At 44.7% G+C, this 16,864-nt stretch overlaps 1 long non-coding RNA gene across 1 annotated transcript; it reads right to left on the minus strand.

Annotated features, from left to right (window-relative positions):
* Positions 1-14: 14 nt before the first annotated feature.
* LOC117063347 lies at positions 15-12,424 on the minus strand. Its single transcript, XR_004428881.1, has 3 exons — positions 12,415-12,424; positions 12,165-12,282; positions 15-56 (listed from the first exon to the last, which is right to left on the minus strand). It is a non-coding gene; the product is annotated as an uncharacterized LOC117063347 (long non-coding RNA).
* Between the last annotated feature and the right edge of the window lie 4,440 nt (positions 12,425-16,864).

A 16,864-nucleotide genomic window follows, 5' to 3' on the forward strand; every position in this document is an offset into this window, starting at 1 on the left:
CCTGCAAAACCCACCTTGTTCCTGCGACTGCTCAGTCTCAGCTTCCTCTACTGAGTCTGGCAAGGGACAAAAGAAGCAATCAACGCCCCCAGCCAGCACCTCTGGTCCCATGTCAGGTTGAGCTGGGTGTCGGTGCTGCAGGGTGAGAGCATTGCAGGGTGCAGGGATTGAAAGTCATATCATCCTCTTCCCTCCTGGACCATGGAAACAACATCACTGGGGGGTGTACACTTTCTGTGATATTGGGAGTAGCATCGTCTTCTGTGCCTTGGAATATTAAGGACAATATCACGGGGGGAGCGTGTACATCTTCTGCAATATTGGAATAATATTATCCCCCTCTCCCCCTGCATACTAGGAAAGATATCAGAGTGGGTGTTCACCTCCTGCGATATGGGGATTAATACCATCTTCTCCCCTTCCGGGTATCAGGAAGAGTATCACACGGGGGTGTACAGTGTCTGCGATACTGGGAGTAATATCAACCTCTCAGCCTTGGAATATTAAGAAGAATATCACAGGGTGGATGTACACCCCCTGCCATATTGGGAGTAATATCAGCCTCTCCTCTCCATGGATATCCCAGGCTGGATGTACGCCTCCTGCTCTATGGGGAGTCATATCCTTTCCAGGATCCTCATAACAATATCACAGGGCGGGTGAACACAGCCTGCGATACTGGAACTATTATCATCCTCTCCCCTCTGGATACTCGGAACCATATCACAGAAGAGCTGTATCCTCCCTGCGATATTGGGAGTAATAGCATAGGCTTCTTCCATGAATATTAGGAGCAATATCACGGGTGGCTGTCCGTTCATTGCTATGTTGGGAGTCATGTCATACTCTACCCCCTGGAGATTAGGATCAGTGTCACAGCGTGAGTGTACACCTACTGCGATATTAAAACTAAGATCATGTCTGTCCCTGGATATTAGGAACAACATCACAGGTAGGTATACACCTCCTGCGGTATTAGCAGCAATAATATGATTAATTAGTAAACATCAATGATCGATTTTAATAATTATCAGGCCGGTCTCGAACTCTTGACCTCAGGTCATCTGCCTGCCTCAGCCTCCCAAAGTGCTGGAATTACAGGCGTGAGCCACCGTGTCCGGCCAACACTTCTTAACATCTCTTTTTGGACCTCAAATTTAGCATGCCCAAAACGCACTTTTGATTCCCCGTGCTATAACCCACTCCTCCCATAATCTTCCCCATCCCAATAACAGCATCTCTAGTCTTCCAGTTACTCAGCCCAAAATCCTTGACATCATCCTTAAAACTTCTTTTTCTCTCTCTTGTCATCCAACCCATTTAAACTCTCCTTTCAAAATATATGCCAGACCTAATCACTTCTCACCTTCCTCATCATTTCCAACCAGGTCCAGCCCTCATCATAGCACTCTGGGTTACTGTAAAAGCCTCCCAATTGCCAGGCACAGTGGCTCATGCCTGTAATCCCAAGCACTTTGGTAGGCCAAGGCAGGTGGATCATCAGACGTCAGGAGTTCAAGACCAGCCTGGCCAACGTGGTGAAACCCCTTTACTAAAAATACAAAAAATTAGCCGAGCATGGTGGTGGGCACCTGTAATCCCAGCTATTCGGGAGGCTGAAGCAGGAGAATCACTTGAACTCAGAAGGCAGAGGTTACAGTGAGCCGAGATCGTGCCATTGCACTGCAGCCTGGGTGACAGGAGCGAAACTCCATCTCAGAAGGTTAAAAAAAAAAAAAAGCCTCCAAACCCACCTCTCTCCTTCCGACTTTCACCCTGCCCTGCATTCTACCTTCCACTCTCAAACATTTCAGAAAAAAAAAAAATTATATCTACAGAGAGAGAAAAAGAAAGTACAAATGGGGTGAAATGTTTGGGGAACCTGAGGGAAGACCATACGGGAATTCTCTGTACTATTTTTACAACTTTCCGTAAGTCTGGATTTTTTGAATTCAAGAGTTAAACAAAGGAGAAAAAAAAAAAAAACTATCTCCCTTTGTGAATCCATCCTGTCTTTCCCCTGGCAACTTAAGGACACTCTCAACTAAGCACAGCTATTTTTTCATGAGCCCTAAAAGAACCCTTGCCTAGTTTTGACTTTCTGTGCTTGGCAGAAATGTGTGTGTGTGTGTGTGTGTGTGTGTATGTATTCATATATATGTGTGTGTGTATATATATGTGTGTGTGTGTTGTGTGTATATAGAGGGAGAAATATATATGTGTGTATATAAATATATATTGTATATTTACAATGGTAATATATATATATTGTGTGTGTGTACATATATTACATACCCCATAGCCTGTCCTTAACCAGTTCTAAACTTAGTGGGGAAAACATACCTAAGCAGAGAATTTCAAAATAATATGATGAATATTTTGATACAGGAATGTGTTACTATGGAACACGCTGCTAAGACACAAAACCTCCTAGATAGGACAATGAATGAATGAAGTTTTGCACCTATAGTCACTCCCTCTGATATCCCCACAAACGTTTATAGTTATATGCATTTGCTTTCCCCAGGACCCCCGTTTCATAAGAGTTAGTCCTAGAGCCTTAGCAAGTTCCTACTACAGCTGGCACACATGCCATTCAAGAAACAGTGGCGGAGTGAATGACGAGTAAAGAACCGTTTGTCAGCCAGTGCTCAGTAATACAACATGCACTGGTATGCAAATTATATTTTTGTTGAAAGCAAGGGCAGGATCACAAACTATCCTTCCAGAGAAAGCAAACCTCAAAAGCTTCTTTACCCTACTAAAGCGCATTATAAGAAGCTCCCCTTATATAAAAGAAAACCTCCTCTTTCGTTACCAATGGCATGTAAACCTAATAAGCCTCCGCCCCTGATGACATCTGTTCCATCCCCAGGGCTAGATAAAGTAGGTTCCGGAAACCCGGGTAGTTGTGAAGGGGGCTCCCAGCTCTGACAGTCTTGAACCCTGCGGGCGCGGAGGTCACACAGCAGAAGAACAACCGAGGGAAGCATCATCAGGCTTCGAATATGTTTGAACCAGAGACAGCAAATAGGCTTCAACCAACTGAAGACACCAGAGATTCACGGTGGCCACCTGAGGGGTTGTGCTCTTAAAAAACAAAACTTTAAATTAAAATTAAAAAATTAAAAAAGCAAGGGGTCAAGAATCCATCAGGTCTGACTGAGACGTGTATCAGTGACTAACACCCCATATGGCAAAAGTACTCCGGTGCGCTTTGGGTAGTCACAGCTTCAGCAGTATTCAAAGGCGTGTGCTTCCCTAAGACTAAGCCACGGGAATAGCCCCAGCAACACTGCCAGGAGAAACGTCTAACACGGATTCGGCTAGAAATACAGTTGTCTTTAACAAATTAACACTGAATAAATCCTGACATATTAGAGCCTGCGAGAATGACATTCTCAATGATAACGGTTATCACTACAATCTCCAAACATCTGCGATCCTGCAAGGAGGAACTGTGACAGCGCAGGCCACGTGTCCAGAATGCTTCCCAGACTGCCTGTTACAGAATAAAAGAAATGAAACCCCCTAAGAATGTCTTCACTCACAGTTAGCCAGTTGTTCCTTTGTGTGCATCTCTGTCCTAAAATGGCCATTCTTGCCCACAGCCTGAAGTCATATGCTCAAATAAATGAGACTCACATGAAGCCAGAAAGGTGCAGATGCGAGGAAACCAACACAACCGAAATGGGCTGGAGCGTGTGGCCAGGAGGATGGTATTCCCAGGAAGCAATTACCTTCATCTCTGCCCATGAAGCAGGCAGTTGTCACTGTGCCCCAGGCCACAGCAGCCACTCAAAGTAGGTTCTAACCAAACTACCTCTAACAATCAACATAAATACACCACACAATTGGCTTCTGAAAGGACACCTTGCAACCAATAAGAAACTGTAAGCACAACTTTGAAAAAGTGTGCAACTAAAAACCTTGGAAAGGGATAAACACTGCCACATTTTGACTCAAATACTGTTAGGTGGTAGCACCGCAATAATTCACTGAAACAAAAGAATGAATGAGGAATATGTTTATATAGGAATCAGAGGAAGCATGACTAATCATTTAAAGAAACAGGTCAAGAAACTGTTAGGTTCAAATGCTACCTTGAGACACTGTCAGGGCCTTAGGCAAATTCACTTCTCTTGGTCCTGTTTCTAGGTTCATGAAAAACCAGTTTGGACTAGGGAATCTGTTGCTTCCCAAAGCCTTCCTTCTGTGACTCCAGCCCAGATTTTAGGACTGCTCTCCACTTGGTATATGAAAGCACTTTCTATGTATAATAGCAAGAGTACATTTCTGTGTTGAATGCAGTTTGGGACCTACTCTATGAGGAAGAATATCATCATGTAACTTTAAGCATGATGATAAGGCGCACTCTAGATAAGGATAAGACATAAAATGTGGCCATACACCTGTGCGTGCCTGGCAGGGAGATGGAGAAGTCTCATTTAATGAAGCCGGGGTGCCTGTTGCACCTGAAAATCTCAGTCCACATCAAGTTCACAACGTCCTTCTGACATCAAACCACACGTATCCCATACTTTTCCATACTTTCTACCCAAGATTAAAATATGCAGAGCACCGTGATAAAGACGCCTCCATCCCCAGCATGCTGGCTCTTATTCTGTAGAATTCCATACTTGAGGTGCAAAATGATCACCAGGCTGCAGCGGCAAGCCAGACCGGGCTCCATGGGGACAGCAGGCCCTGCAGCAGCCACCACTCGTGTCGCCACAGTCTGATGCAGCTGCAGAGAAGCTGTGGCTGAGGCCATTCACTTTGTGAGAGAGCCGCACAGGAGGGAAAAGGTAGGGAAGGTAGGGAGAGAGCAATGTCAGGCCTCTGAGCCCAATCCAAGCCATCGCATCCCCTGTGACTTGCAGGTATACACCAGATGGCCTGAAGTAACTGAAGAATCACAAAAGAAGTGCAAATGCCCTGTCCCGCCTTAACTGATAACATTCTACCACAAAAAAAGTGAAAATGGCCGGTCCTTGCCTTAAGGGATGATATTCTCTTGTGAAATTCCTTTTCCTGGCTCATCCTGGCTCAAAAAGCTCCCCCACTGAGCTTCTTGTGACCCCCCACTCCTGCCCACCAGAGAACAACCCCCCTTTGACTGTAATTTTCCTTTACCTACCCAAACCCTATAAAACAGCCCCACCTTTATCTCCCTTCGCTAACTCTCTTTTCGGACTCAGCCCGCCTGCGCCCAGGTGATTAAAAAGCTTTATTGCTCACACAAAGCCTGTTTGGTGGTCTCTTCACAGGGACGCGCATGACAGGCAGGTGCAGAGCCAGGAAAGGACCGGTGATGAGAACAGAAAGGAATGCACCTCCCTGTACTCACACTCGGATTTTATGACAATGTGGGCAGGGGGCTGAACTGCATGCCTGAGAACATTCCTCAAGTTCTTTTGTTGATTTTCTAAATATTGGTGCAAAATCTTAACTCAGACAAATTTTTTTTTAAATCGCTTCAATCAACATCTTTGTCTGGTGCTCAGCATCAAGTCTACATGATCATCTAGAAAACCAACTTTGGTTCTAAGGCTCACATTCCTATTTAGTCACAGGGATTTTACAAGGGAATGCACCTCTCATTCGCATCAAGAACACACACAACTACCATTAAAGAAATGCTTAATTTGCTTACATAATTTTTTAAACACCCAGATTTGAAATACAATAGAGAAGACAACTTTTTCATACCTCTGCTTTCCAACTGCGAACTGCGGGTGGAGAAAATAACCTACCATGATTTCTAACCAGTCAACAACCTGTCTTCCCTCTCTGCAGTAGGAGCAATCTTTCTGAGCTCAGGATGAAAAAGATCCCAGATGGTTAGGGGACAGATAGTCATCAGTTCTCAGCGGGATTTCCGGGTCCCAAATCCCCATGTGATACGTGAGAGTAAAAAGCTGTCAATGACCAAGCATCTGAACGCTTAACCCACCTCGCCATCTGCTTCTCCTCCCATGCAAATTTAAAATTAATAAGCCTGCTATTAGAGAACAGAGTTGGTGCTGCATCTGTCTTCCTAAAATTACGGATAATTACCAGCCCACAATGGCTTCTAATCAGATTTGAGTGGTCCCTTAGACAGGAAGCTGAAGTGCCTCAGCCCTAAACTGAGAAGAAAACAGAAACTGGAGTGCTTTAGGTGTGATTTTTTCCCCCTTGTTCTAACGTTGCTGTTCCCGAATCTCCTTCTACTGTCTTGTTTATAAAATGTATAAGAAACAGGGATATTTAAAGACATGATAGAAATGGCAACTTTTTCTAGGTACAAACTTTGTGAACATTATTTTCAGCTGCTGGGATTTTTCTCCACAAACTGTGAGCCTGGAGTACATTTTCTCCCTCGTGGTTACACATTCAGAGTCAGGGAAGGTGGCTTTAGCAGTAAAGAGGGGAGTGCAGTGAGAAGTGACCGGACACTGAGAAGGGCACACAGGGACTCTACCTCGGTGGCCTGCAGCACTCTTAGGCCTCGGCCTTAACTTTTCCTTTTTTTCTTTCTTTTTTTTTTTTTTGAGACGGAGTCTCGCTCTGTCACCCAGGCTGGAGTGCAGTGGCCGGATCGCAGCTCACTGCAAGCTCCGCCTCCCAGGTTCATGCCATTCTCCTGACTCAGCCTCCTGAGTAGCTGGGACTACAGGCGCCCGCCACATCGCCCGGCTAGTTTTTTGTATTTTTTAGTAGAGACGGGGTTTCACCGTGTTCGCCAGGATGGTCTCAATCTCCTGACCTTGTGATCCACACGTCTCGGCCTCCCAAAGTGCTGGGATTACAGGCTTGAGCCACCGCGCCCAGCCTGGCCTTTACTTTTCTATTTTTTTGTAAATCGCTTTAAAAAAGCGATGTACAAGGGATCTAAAGGCCCGTGATTCTAGGCCACGACAGCTCTTCATACACACATACGCCAACATCACACGCCTGTGAAAAGCGGTGACACTTGGCTGATTTCCTGAAGAAGTTATCTTGTATCATTTCTACTCAAGTGCTCCACCTCCTTCCAGACAAGTATCTGAGGATGATGGGCTATCCCACAGTCATGTGTGTAACCTCTCCTGCTTACGATCCCTGTTCACATAGCATTTTCCAAAAGCATTTGGTGTGAAGTGACAGAAGAAAGAAGAATCAGGTTCTTTCAGCCCATTCATTCATTCATTCATTCAACATATATTGACTAACTATCTACGTGCCAGGCACTGGTGATATAACAGGGAACATATATTTTTGTAGGTAGACACAGACAACCAAAAAGTATGTTAAAGAGTGATCAATGCTGTAGAGGAAAATACACCAGGAAACAGGAAAGAAGAATACCCCTAGCCACCCTACACTGGGGTGACGCTAGCGTTACAAAATGGAAACAGCGGCCAGGCACGGTGGCTCACACCTGTACTCTCAGCTCTTTGGGAGACTCAGACAGGCAGATCACCTGAGTTCAGGAGTTCAAGATCAGCCTGACCAACACGGCGAAACCCTGTCTCTACTAAATACATACAAATTAGCTGTATGTGGTGGCACACGCCTGTAATCCCAGTTACTCAGGAAACTGAGGCACAAGAATCACTTGAACCTCGGAGGCAGAGGTTGGAGTGAGCCGAGATCACACCACTGCACTCCAGCCTGGATGACAGAGCAAGACTCTGTCTCCAAAACAAAAATAAAAATAAAAATGAAATGTAAACAGAGAATAAGATACCAAAAGAGAGAACATGAACGATTAATTGTAACAAAAGCCTTTGTAAGCTGATACTTTCCTTCCTGGATCCTTGTCCCTTACAAATGGAAAAAAACGGCGGGTAGAGGGTACCATCAAAATGATGTTTTAAGATGGTTTAGGGTTTCAGATGTCTGACAGCCATACTCATGTACTTCAAGGAAAAAGCTCTAGCTCTATAAGCCATCTGGGCAATGGTTTAATGTCCTTTTTTTTTTTTTTTTAGAAAGTTTTTAAAATACAGGAAAACGTGTGTGTTCATTTGGCTGCTCTGTGCCCGCACACATGCAAACTGTGCTAACAGGTTTTTCCATGTTTTGCTGAATTTGCCAGCTTGCCATAAACAGGCTTCCATGTCTTAATTGTCTATAAATAGCACAAACACCCAAAAATGCAAATCAAGACAAGTTGTCCCTTCAACTGCTGCTGCCATGATGACAGGGAGCGACAATTGGCCAAATCAATATGCGGAGACTGAAGCTGTCCGGCAGAGAGCACAGGGTTGACTGCTTTTTCCATAGCACTTAAAGAAACAAGCGGAAACGGCTCTCCATACAGGACAGACACGTCCTTTTTTCTTTGAATAAACACTGTCAATGCCTGAAATACTTTCTCCATCACACTATCTATATGGAATTCAAGTTCCTTCCAATACCACGAGTAACGCCAGTGATAGTCTATGTTTAGCCATAATGACCCATTGGCACGTTTTTCCTCTAAGAGGTTGAAATAATAACATTGAGGGCGTATTCACGATGTGCCAGGCTCTGAGTTTGATCTCGTTTAGTTCTCCTTCAGATCCTATAAGATCAGTACCATATTCTCTCATTTTTCATAGATGAGGAAACTAAGGCAGAGAAAGGCTAAGGAAGTTGTCCATGGTCACAGGTTATTTAGGAACTTTTCTCCAAACTTTCAAAAGTTAACTACTGCCACTATTACAAATGGGTTTTTGTTTGTTTGTTTTTGTGTTTTTTGAGACAAGGTCTTGCTCTGACCAGGCTGGAGTGCAGTGGTGTGATGATGGTTCACTGCAGCCTCGACTTCCTGGGCTCAAGTGATTCTCGCACCTCAGCCTCTCCACTAGCTGGGATTACAGGCATGAGCCACCACACCTGGCTAATTTTTTATTTTTTATTTTTTCTAGGGATGGGGTTTCATATGTTGCCCAGACTGGTTCCAAACTCTGGGCTCAAGAGATCCTCCCATGTCAGCCTCCCAAAGTCCTGGGATTACAGGTGTAAGCCACGGTGCACAGCCCTACAAAGGTGACTTATACAAAGTCAGAGCAGTGAGCAGGAAGAGAACAGAGACTTCAGCGAGTCTCCTGGCTGTTGCAACACCATATCCCTCCTCCATACCGTAATGTATCTACACACACCAAGCTCCTAGACATTGAAGGCAGGCTGGCTCAGAGACAGAACAGCAATCAAAAAAGAGAAGATGCAGACATGCGTCTTGATTTCAGCTCGAGCGTGCCTCTCTGCCCTGCAGCTGCACAGGCAGAAACCAGGGGCCGTGAGTCTGAGGCAGTGTGTTTGGTTCCTGACAGGTAATCTTTTGGGAGACCATCCCATACAATTAGTGTTACACTTCTCAAAAAGGAAGTGTGACTTTTATAGAAAAATCAATTCCATTTGGGAGAAAGGCCTAATAAAACCACAAAAGGATAATACATGCATACAACAACAAATTCAATTTATGTCACAAACTGAAATCCCAAAGCCCTCTGGGCACACAGCTGCTTTTCTGAGCTGAAATTCAACTCCAATTGAGAAACAGGTCAACTTTTCTAAAAAGATTTCTTTTTCACATGCCTTAAATAAAAATTCCTTTCCCTCACTTGTCATTTTCCAGATTTAATGGCTCTGCTGGCCTTCCTCTCATTTAAGCCATGAGGACTGACTGCATGTCTGCTACGGCCGGGACTCCAAGGGAGGCACCCTAGGGAACACAGATGACCGCAGCACAGCGACACCCTCAAGGAGCACACACGGGGAAGGCAAGATGATACCATCGCAGCCTTCACACAGAAAAGAACTTGGCATCCAAACCCCGTCTCATTTCTAGAAAACAATGATGCTAAGTCAGTAACATGTACGGAACAGCCTGCAGTGTGGAGGCAGGCACCAGGGGTCTCCATGCGGGGAAGAGCACCTTCAGAAGGGGCATGCAAACAACGTGGAGGCAGGAGATGCCCCCACGCACAAGGGCCAGCCTGGGGGCCTGCAGAAATGCCCATGCATCTGGGAGGAGGGAGAGAGGACAAGATACTTAAATGCTCCAAAATGAATAGAAGCCTCCCAAGAACCTCCCCCGAAATGGGGCAGGGATTTACAAAAGACCAAACCGAGCATGCGCAGTTACCTGAGCAGAGCGCCACAAGAGGGAGCTGTTCGAGGAAGAAACAGGGTCCCTAGAAGCCTGAGTCTCTACTCCCAGCTCTGAGACTCATTCACCCTATGACCTTAGTGAAGGCTCTTAGCTTCTGTGAGCCACAAGAGAATCACGGGAAAACAGAAGATATGAAAACTGCTCTGCCTTTTTCACAGAACTGCTGAGGGAATAAAATCAGATAATGGATTTTAAAATTCTCTGTGAATTATGAAGCAAAATACAAACATATGAAATCATTCTTACCATTAATAACAGCACTGTAAAATTAAGAGCAGAGTTAAGACCACAGCATTTTCCACACCCTTACTCATGGGAGAAATAGTGAGTCCAGCCGATGTATTTGGGCAACCCCAGTATCTCGGCTACGAGAGCCTCCAACAGCTCCTGAACTCTGACAGTATCACTCCAGCCCAGTGCTCATTAAGTTCTCCAAGACAGCCAACTGACATAAAATACTACAGCTTTTTCAGCTGGGCTTGAAGCCCTCCAAGCTCACAGCACAGCTAAACAATGAAGAAGAGGTTTTCTGCCACTAGACTCCAAAGCTGGCTTTTGTAGATTCCCATAGAAAGAACATTCAAGGCCGGGCGTGGCGGCTCATGCCTGTAATCCCAGCACCTTGGGAAGCCGAGGCAGGAGGATCACCTGAGGTCAGAAGTTCAAGAACAGAGGGCCGGGCACGGTGGCTCAAGCCTGTAATCCCAGCACTTTGGGAGGCCGAGGCAGGTGGATCACCTGAGGTCAGAAGTTCAAGAACAACCTGGCCAATATGGCGAAGCCCCGTCTGTACTAAAAATACAAAAATTAGCCGGGCATGCTGGCGGACACCTGTAATCCCAGCTACTCAGGAGGCTGAGGCAGGAAAATCGCTTGAACTCAGGACGCCGAGGTTGCAGTGAGCTGAGATCATGCCACTGCACTCCAGCCTGGGCAACAAAAGCGAAACTCCATCTCAAATAAAAAAAAAAAGAAAGAGCATTCTTTTTTGTTGATGTTAAATTTCCTGTCTTAACACAGAGAAATCATACAACACTGAAATCCTGAAAAACATATCATAAAAAGCATTTAGTGACTGAAAAGACATTCAATATTACCTGTAACAGTGAGTTCCCCTCCTCTTTCCAGCCAGCTCCACTCACGCTGTGACCTTAACAATGCTTTCACTAAAACAGAGGAAAATTAAGAGGACCGCTTACCCCACTCAGCTGACAGCTAAACCAGTGCTTCTCCCCGGGCTCACTAAAGAAGACTTTTACCCAAAACCAGGCTGCAACAACCTGTAACTGTTGACTAACAATTTCAAAATTCCCATATTCTTTATTCACTCCTAAGGAAGATGAACTGAAGCCAGGTATCTCCAAGTCAGAACTAACAGAAGCCTTAAACATCAGATGGTCCATCCCCTTCTTTGACAACCGGGGGATCTAAAGCTGAGCTTATGGAATAAAACAGCCTGTTTAGTAACAAAGCGAAAACCAAAGCCTAGTCACCTAACCTCTGGTCCAGAACTCGGCAACAATCCAGCACCTATTTAGGATGAGTCTCCCTAACCAGAAACTCCAAAATCCACAACTTTTTGAGTGCTGACCTAACGCTCAACGAAATGCTCATTGAAGCAGCTCAGATTCTGGATTTTTGAATTCAGGATGCTCAACCAGCAAGTATAATACAAATATTCAAAAATCCAAAAATGTAAAAAAATCTGAGACACTTCTGGTTCCAAGCAGTTTGGATAAGGGATATTCAACCTGCATTTTTTTTTTCCTCTAATGAAGGAAATTAAAAACGAGGCCCGAGCAAAGTCATTAAATCCATACTAAAGTCATTCAATAGTTTAATTAGTAACCATTTAAAGTTAAGTGCTACCCACAGATATTTAAAAGAGTGAACACATACATGCCTATAATCCCAGAATTTTGGAAGGCCGAGGCGGGAGGATCACCTGATGTCAGGAGTTCAAGACCAGCCCGGCCAGCATGATGAAACTCCATCTCTACTAAAAATGCAAAAATTAGTAGGGCGTGGTGATGAACACCTGTTATCCCAGCTACTCGGGAGGCTGGGGCACGAGAACTGCTTCAACCTGGGGGGAGCACGTTGCAGTGAGCCAAGATCACACCACTGTACCCCAGCCTGGACAACACAGCAAGACTCTGTCTCAAAAAAAAAAAAAAAGAAAAAAGAAAATGAATTTAAATTGTGTTTTCAAATGGAGCCCATGTTCCCAGAACACAAGCCCTGCTCTATGCTCCAAGGGCACACAGGGTGCCCTTTTATCTTAATACCATATTCCATGGCAGCCATTGGCACATGTCTGTCCATTGCACTAGACTTCCTGTGCATGAGGCAGGAATCATATATTATTGCCTTTCCGTACGCAATGTCTGGCCTAGAGGACATTCAGTAAATGATTACTGAACTAAGTCAGTTACTAAGACATGTTAAACTTGTATTAAGAAAATTGGTTTAATAAGTTTGCCAATGCAACATTCATACCACACAGCTTAAATCTCAACCCACGGATTTATCTTGTGTTCTGCTAGATTATCACCTATTCACATTCAGGAGGCACCTAGTATGTGCTAGGCATGACTAATTGCTGGGGACCTAGCAGTGACAAAACAACATTCCTTGTTCAAAGACAAGTTCTAGTATAAAGAGGAATAGTAGGAACAGGCTAGACTGATGAGAGAGCTAAGAAAAGGACAGGCTGCCATGGGAAGCACCTGGTCTTGTCTGGATGGTACATAGTTAAGGAAGTCTGAGAGCTTCGTATAGCATAAGATCATCTCCTCCAAAGGAACGAATGAAGCTTTGATTCCCCAGTACCAGAAGTCACCATAAAGGTGCGTACGGCCACATGCTTAGTGTAGGAAGTGAAACCAAACAAAGCTCCAACTTCCAGAGGCAACGGTCCAATTATGAAATCCTCTGGCTACGTTCAATTGAAATTCAAGGTATTCAAGAGGCCAATATTTAAGTGATAAATTAACCCAACCACTTAAAGCTAAAGTAGTCTTTGGTTCAAGGGGTAAGGGTATAGTACCTTTTACAAATTTATTAACTCTTAATATTTACACTTAAATATGATGATGAGGGTGTAATAATAACTTTACTGAGTAGTTGCTATGTGTTAGGCACCAAACTAAGCACTTTACACACACATTTGCACGATCCTGTGAGATGGTAATGACCCTTGTCATCCATTTCATAGATGAAAGTCAGGTTTATATAAGCTTAAAAACTTGCCCCAGATGACACAGCTAGTTAGCAAAACCCAGGCAGCCTGACTCCATAGGCCTTGCTTAAAGAAGTAATATTTATAAACTGTCCAGCACAGAGGTGATACAAACAAGAGTTCAATAAATGCCTAAAGAGTACTTCATACCCAAAATCGTTTCCCACCAATCAAACTAGACTTACTCTGGTTCTGCATAACCAACTGTCAAATTATTGTTCCATGAAGAAACGGAGGAATGGGTAGAGATCAGAATAGAGTGAATAATTGGTAAATATACTTCATGGCAGGTAGTAACAGGATGTGGCATTTGGCTATTTCCACATTTGTTTGCATAACATTTTTTTCACAGTTCTAAAGCACAAGAACCATTCTAAGCTGGTGAAAGCATAAGGCACATCTATGATCCAGGCCTCCAATTCACTGTGGATTAGTGGTTCTCAACCTTTACGGTATATCCGAACCACCTGGGGGGTTTTAACAGCACTATAGCTGCCCAGGCTCTATTCTTGCAGATTCTATTTCAACTGGTCTGGAGTAAGCACGCATGCTTTTTTCACAGCCCCCCAGATGCAGCTAGGTTTGCAAACCACTGTCCAAGATGCTCTCACACTTCCGCTCAGTTCAACACACACTCAATGAGATTCTAAGCACTATGAATCGGGCTAAGTTAACAAGTCAGACTCCACTCCCTAATAATATTGGCAAAGAAACCAATATCAGAGATTTATTCCAGTCCAAACCAAATAAATTGCCAGGTGAGAAAAATGCCCTGGCATAGTTTGCCATAAAAAACAACTTCCTGTATCTTCCCGGTCAGTAGCCTAGAGACTGACTCTGAGCCATGAGAATTCAGAACCAGGGGAAAATGCCAGTCTGAAGCATCTGCCACACCCCTAGCACACCCCCAAAGTGCCCAGCTACATTTCACATCCACTGTCCTAACAGGTGTCGAAATAGGGAAGAGCAGTGCAATACAGAAAACAGAGCCTGCTGGGCATCAAAAGCCTGGGGAATTCCAGTCCTAGCCCTGCTACCAATCGGTCTGGTCACTTCTCTCTGGTCCTGGTGTGGCCAACAGTTACGCAAGAGGGTGAGGTATAAAAACACAGATGTCAGGCAAACTCCAACATCCAAAATACATAGAAATTAAAAAGCATTAAGGTGATATCAAGGAATGTATGCCATCAACCAGAAAAGTCACTGAAGTATTCCTTTTTCCATTCTTAAGAAATCAAAAGTGGAAGCAGAAAATTGAGCAATCAGTGATTCTGTGTGAGCACTCAGTGAATCAGTGTGAGCACTCACGGATTCTGCTCACAACAGCGGGGGTGACAGACCAACAGGAGAACTACAGAGCGTCCCTCTCTCCTCTGTCCACCCATGCCACCAGCACGTGAGTGCGTCCACATGCAGCACCCAGTCTCCTGTTCCACTGATGCCAGCGTCCACTCACCACAAGCCTACTAAGTGCCACATGTACTATGATGTTCCCTCATCTCATCACCATAGACATCCCTGCTGGAAGTGTGTATGTGATAGATAAAAATCACAGAGGCCTAGGGAGGTTGAGACCCGCATTCCCACTGTGGTGAGGGTGTGCTTGAGAGGGACCCCACGACTGGGCCCTCCATGCCGCTCTCCTCAGTCATCACTCCCAGACCAGAGCAGCGAGGGGGAATTTTCTTCCTCTCACTATTTTTAGCCCCTTGGCTGACCCAGCATTCCCTAGAAAGCTATGAAGTCCTGGCAGCTCTGAGGCCACAAAGCCATAAACGCACAGGACACACAGCCCATCTGTCTCTAATGGGTCCTTTACTTGTCATGCTGGTCATTTCTAAGAGCAGATGGCTTAAGAAAGACATGGCAAGTTACCACGAAATGACCCCTCCACTCCTCCTGGGGGAAGGCTGACTAGCGAGCAGTCAGGCCGGCTTTCTTCCCCCACTCCCTGCATTCTTGTCTCCAAGGATCCACAGACAATCCCACAAATATAGGCAGGAGACAGCCACCTCCTTCCTACAGCTGGAGGGGGGCAGGGTCCTCTCGGGCCTTCTATCTGCATGAAAACCAAACCGTGAGCTGTAGTGACCCGGGCCCCACCCATGTTGCAGGCATGTACAACACAGGTGCCCAGTGGTATCATCAGGCAGAACTACGAATGTGCTTTCCATCATTTTCATACAATGATTCCAGAACCGCTATCCACACAGCTCCACTTCTCACACATACGACGTGCTTCAGGGATTACACAGCATTTTCACCACGCCCCTCATCCGCTCCTCCAGCAGCCTTGTGTGATCCCTTGAGTATACTTCCTCACACTGAGGTTTGAAACCAAAACTTTCCGAAGAACATCCAGCTAGTGTTAGAACCAGGATATGAGGGCTTCTGATTCCAGAACCAGTATTTGTACCACTATTCCACATGGGCCCCTCCAGGGATTTCTGCCTGATCTTAAAATGCAGACAGCAAATTCACCTCTCTACAGTCCTGGGGTTCCCTATAGACAAGAAGTAAAACTTCTAACAGAAAGCTTAGACTTATTTGGAAGGCTACCTGGGATATTTCTTTTAAGTTAGTTTGTTCATGTTTTGGAAAGATTGTTCCAATGGCAATGCGGGGCATGAAGTGTAGAAAGGATTCCATGATGAGACAGATAAAACAATTCGGTGGCCCTTACAACAGTTCAAATGAGGCATGAGGCACAGCCAGAAAGGACAGAGGGAAAATGCATTGGAAAGAAATGCAAAATGAAGTCCACTCAGACCCAGGATGGAGAAAAGGGGATTAAGGATGATGGTGGTTTCTCGTTTGAAAGACGGATGATTAAGGATGTCATGAACTACTGCAGAGTGGTATCTGGGACCTGAGTGCACCAGTTTGTTTAACCATTCACCTGCTGAACAGTCTCTGGACTGTTTCCGGTTTCAGGCCTTTATAAATAATGCCGCTATGAACAGATACATAAAGGCTTTTGTGTGAACATAAGTCTTCATTTCTCTGGGATAACTGCCCATGAATGTGAGTGCTGCATTCTATGGCATTTGCACGTTTAGTTTTTTAAGAAACTGTCAAGCTGTTTTCCAGAATGGCTGTACCATCATCCATTTCCACCAGCCAAGTGTGAGTGATCCCGTTTCCCCGCATCCTCACCAGCACTGGTCTTGTTACTACTTTTTATTTTAGGCATTCTGATAGGTGTATAGTAATGTGGCTTTAGTGTGCATTTTTTCTGACAGCTCATGATGTCGAACATCTTTTCATGTGCTTGTATGTTATCTGAAATGTCTCTTCAGGTCTTTCATTCATTTTCAAAGTAGATGATTTGGTTTCACTGCTGAATTTTGATAGTTCTTGATATATTATAGATATGAGTCCTTTATCAGACATGTGATTTGCAAATAGTTTCTCCCAGTCTCCAGCTCCTCTCTTCATCTTTATTTTCCATTTTAGTCCATGATCCATTTTGAGTAATTTTTGTACGAGGTTTAGAT

Source organism: Trachypithecus francoisi, unplaced genomic scaffold (assembly GCF_009764315.1).
Source record: "Trachypithecus francoisi isolate TF-2019V2 unplaced genomic scaffold, Tfra_2.0 Lachesis_group18, whole genome shotgun sequence".
In the NCBI taxonomy this organism is placed as follows: domain Eukaryota; kingdom Metazoa; phylum Chordata; class Mammalia; order Primates; family Cercopithecidae; genus Trachypithecus; species Trachypithecus francoisi.